Raw genomic sequence first — 4,241 nt, 5'->3', positions numbered from 1 at the left:
TAGACTTGGAAGCTTATATACCATTTTAACAAAGGGGGATACATTGTGGAGAAGTGAGCAAAGGAAAGGGGGGTTGGGCTTCTAGGGGGAGTAAATTGTGGGACTGTAAACGTATGGGGAAACTAATGGAAGATAAGGGTTATTTTAGTAAGGTTTATTTATATAGACCCATCTAGGTACCATTTCCATTTCCAGTTGTTCTCCTCTTTCTTATATGGGCAGCGGTGGGTGGGGGCTATTTGGAGGGGTGTACATTCACAGGAAGAATTTATGCCCTGCTTTTAGGTAGATAGGGAGAGGGCAAAGAGTTCTTCCTGCTTTTTCAAAATTGCCTTCAACTCAAAATAATCCTTATGCCAAAGTGGCATATTTTTCCTCCCACTTCTTTATGCAAAGCAATTTGGGTTCCTTAGCTCCTCACCAGAGAGGTCTCACTTTGCACATCCATGGCTCATTCTCTGCTGCACCAAACAGGGGGTGACTCTGAAGGGGTTCCCTTTCTTCTGCCCTAGCAGGCTGTGCATAAGAAACTGAGTGCAGTAAGGACTGGTTCCTACACTGATAAAAATTATTCCATTCTACCTGAAGATTTAAAAAAAGAAAGAAGCGAAAAAAGGAGAAAACAAGCGGTTATAGTCAGTTTGGATTTAAAACAGCAGTTTACTTCTAAAATAACAAATTTGTTCCCATTTTTATAATGGAGTGGGTCGTTATGTAATTTTGTTACTTCTCTCACTTCACTTAACAGCATATTGTGAGCATTTTTCCCTATTAAAAAGTCCTCAAGTATTATACCATAATTTTTACAGATCCACAATCCCTTATCCACAAATATAAAATGTTTGGAAAACTGTTTTGCCAATGCATTTGACTGCAAGGCTAACCTAATGTGGCCTAGGGCTATTTATGGCCTATTCACACCAATTAGTGTGACAATAAGTTTCATGACAGAAATCTGGATGGGTTGACCTTGCCACAGACAGACCCTACTGAGAGGGCTAAAAGAACAATGTACCAAATTATCTTTCTAAAACCTGAACATTCTGAATTCTGAAACGTACCAGTTCTCAAGTGGTTGTGAACCTATATAACCATCCTCCTGTTGTTGGATATTTAGATTATTTTCAGCTTTTTGCTCTTATAAAATTGATCTTATATTTGACCTTCTGTCTGCATCACTGTCGATTTCCTTAACATAAAAAAAAAAAAAAATTTCTTAACGTGGAATTCAGAAGTCAAAGAAAATAAACACTTGTAAGGTTCTTGGAAGATATTGTCAACTTGTTTTCCAGTAAATGTGAACTTATTTGGAAATAGTGGCTTTACAGATGTAATACCAATTAACACCTCCCTCACCAGCCCTGAGTAATACCAGTTTTATTGATTTCACAGAGGAAAATTTTATCCCATTTTGCTTTGAACTGACTTGATGACTGCCATTGTTAGATATATATTTTAAAGATATTTGTTATCATTTCCAGTTCCTCTTCTGGAGTTGCCCATTCATGAGCTTTGTCCATTTTATACTGAAGTCAGAGCTGTCTCAAAAGGTTGTTAGGTACATGTGATACACCAACGCCCGGGGGGACGCTGGCCAAAATCAAGCCTGCCTCCAATCATTTACCTGTGCATAGTTTTCTTCTTACATAGCTGCTTACCTACCTGTGTACTTGCCAAGCATTGACTTTTAAGGCTGGGTCCAACTGGATGGGGTGTCTTTTTGTAATTTATCTGCCCAGAGTGGGTACCCTTTCTATTTTGCCCAAAGGTACCTAGCTTAGGCCTTGATTAGATAATTGTTTTTTTAATCAATTTGTCGCAGGTCTTTATATAGTAAAGCTATTAACTTTTTGCATATTATATTGCACTGACTGTTTTTCTTTGCTTATTGTTTTATATTAGTGCTACTCATTAAGTGTTTTTATGTATGAACACACCTTTCCATGTGTTCCATATTGCTATTTCTTAAGAAACTATTCTGGAGTTATAAGTAGCTTAGTTTTTCTTCCTTTTAAGAAAAACTAAGGCCATTGAGATATGGGTGGAAATGTATGAAATCTACCTCCTGGAACAATTACTCCCGGATGACGAAGATACATATTAAGCCCTATTTAAACTACAGGCCAGAGCTAGCCCTTCTGGGGGACATCTACACCCATCTCATCTATCTAACCATTTAATCAGCATTAATTATTGAGTACCTGCTATGTTCCATGCACTGTGCTAGACTTTGGGAATGCAGAAGCAAATAAAAAGAAACAGCCCTTCCCTTCATGGAGCTTACATTGGACATTGTATCCTCAAGTTTAATATAACTATTATTACAATCAGCTAACTTTAGTGCCTGGCTCATTGTGTGCCCGGTACTCATCTAAATGCTTTGCATTGACCAGTGTGTTTATTTCTCTCAACGACCCTATGAAGAGGTAGGTATATTGTCCCCATTTTACAAATGAGGAAACTGAGGCACAGGGAGGTTAAGTAACTTGATCCAAGATCACACACTGACAAGCAGCTTTGCTAGAATTTGCATCTAGACAGTCTCAGGCATTTACGTTCCCACAGCACTCTCATGGATTTGAACTGTCGGCTCCAACCTTCTCGTTTTGCCCAGACCCCAAACAGCAGACAGCAGGTAGACAATAACCTTAAATGGTAGAGACTCAGATCGCCTTTGGTCTGGGAATTTGCTCCCACCGATGCCCTCCTTCCTAATCTGATCAGTGCCCCTGACTCTGCCTTAGCCTTATCTCCTGGTTCCAGTCTTGTCCTTTCATCTCCATCCCTGGTTTTGACCCTTCTTGGTTTCCTTGGCCAGCTCATTCTCCTCTTGCTGGGTGGAGTGAAGGGCTGGAGTAGTTTGAGCCATGGTGTTCATTCCTTCCCCTTTCAGTACTCACCCCTAAACTCCCAATAATTCCTTCCCAGAGTTCGTCACAAAAAGCAACAAGGAAACCTCTGGATTAGAAATGACAGAGAATGGCTCCAGGAGGGACATGACAACTAGAAGATGTGCTCCAGGATTCACTATTGATTGTAAAAGACATCTGCTAAGTTCTCAAATGGTCCTTTGAGGGATTCCATGTAGGTCCCTGAGAAGAAGCCTTCCCACTGGCCCCATCAGTATTTGGCATGGAATCTGGCTCCTTGCCCTGCAGGGTCGTGGAGTGGAAAAACCTCTGACTCTGAGGAGGGTAGTCCTAGATTTGAATTTTAACTGTACTCCAGACCAGCTATGTGATTTCTGGCAAGTTATTTATTTAGGCCTTGGTTTCCTCATCAGTAAAGCTGGAATAGCAGAACATACTTCATGTTCATGCCGATGTGAAATGAATGAGGTAATCAGGATAAAGCTTGTAAGACTGTGTTTGTTTTGCCACATCCTGCATGCTGAATAAATGGCAGCCATTGGTATCATCAGTTCAATTCAACACATTTTTCTGAGAGCTTATTAGGTGCCAGACACCCTGTATAACCCTGTATGGGATACAAGAATAATTCTCCCAAGAGTCTATTTTCCTCCTTGGAAAGGCTTTGTTCAAAAAGAGATAAAGGAGGGAGTGACCGGTTAGCTCAGTTGGTTAGAGTGTGGTGCTAATAACATGAAGGATGACGGATCAACCTCTGCATGGGCCACTGTGAGCCGCGCCCTCCTTAAAAAATAATAAAAAATAAATGAATAAAATAAATTAAAAACTAAATTAAAAAATAAAATAAAAAATAAAAAATGGGGTGGGAGGGGGATAAAGGAGAGAGCCATGGGAGAAAGAGCTCTTTGGAAACTAAATACAAAATTCATGCTGGCATACAAGTCTGCAGGTGCAGGATAGTATATTGGTTAGGAGCGTGGATTGAGGGGCCATTCTCTGTGAGGCAGACACCATAATGCCCTTCCCCACCAAAGGTGCCCACATCCTAATCCCCCTAATTTGTGAATATGTTACATTACACGGCAAGTGGGATTTTACAGATGTGATTAAGGTTAGAGACTTTGAGACAGGATAATCTTATCCTCAATTATGTGGGTCTCATTTAATTATATGAGTCCTTACAAGTGGGGAACCTTTCCTAGCTGTTGCCAGAAAGAGATGGGACAATGGAAAAACAGTCAGAGAGATGCAAGGTGAAGACTCAACGTGCCAAAACTGGCTTCGAAGGTGAAGGAAAGGAGCTATGAGCTTGAGGGAGGTGAGCCACCCCTACAAACTGGGGGAAGCCCTCAGTTCACAGCCCGTAAGGAA

Source organism: Rhinolophus hipposideros (genome assembly GCF_964194185.1).
Source record: "Rhinolophus hipposideros genome assembly, chromosome: 8".
Classification (NCBI taxonomy): Eukaryota; Metazoa; Chordata; class Mammalia; order Chiroptera; family Rhinolophidae; genus Rhinolophus; species Rhinolophus hipposideros.
The sequence above is the reverse complement of the archived record's forward strand: the minus strand, read 5'-3'. Positions refer to the sequence as shown.